General features: G+C 39.8%; 1 protein-coding gene across 1 annotated transcript in view; it reads right to left on the bottom strand.

The window, feature by feature from the left end:
* Positions 1–261, bottom strand: part of LOC119581834 (ATP-dependent RNA helicase DDX54-like) — a gene marked incomplete in the record, with an annotated part of 17282 nt that overhangs the window by 6291 nt on the left and 10730 nt on the right.

Raw genomic sequence — 261 nt, 5'->3', positions numbered from 1 at the left:
CACATTCCACCAAATTTTGAATGCGCTTAAAGCTACTAAATTGCGAAATGCACCTTGACACTGCCACTATATTACAGAAGCTCAAATGACACCCCTGCCAACTGTGTATTTTCACCCCCCCCCCCTTTGTACTGTGTAGCTTAAAGTACCTTCAAAGCATTGCCATAAAAACCTATAGCTTCAGTTTCTACTGTATACAGTGACAAACAAGAAAATAAATTACTGCCATCATAAATCTGAAGAAAAAGAAGGAGAGGGCAG

Source organism: Penaeus monodon, chromosome 15 (genome assembly GCF_015228065.2).
Source record: "Penaeus monodon isolate SGIC_2016 chromosome 15, NSTDA_Pmon_1, whole genome shotgun sequence".
NCBI lineage: Eukaryota > Metazoa > Arthropoda > Malacostraca > Decapoda > Penaeidae > Penaeus > Penaeus monodon.
This window is presented reverse-complemented; position numbering and strand designations above follow the sequence as displayed.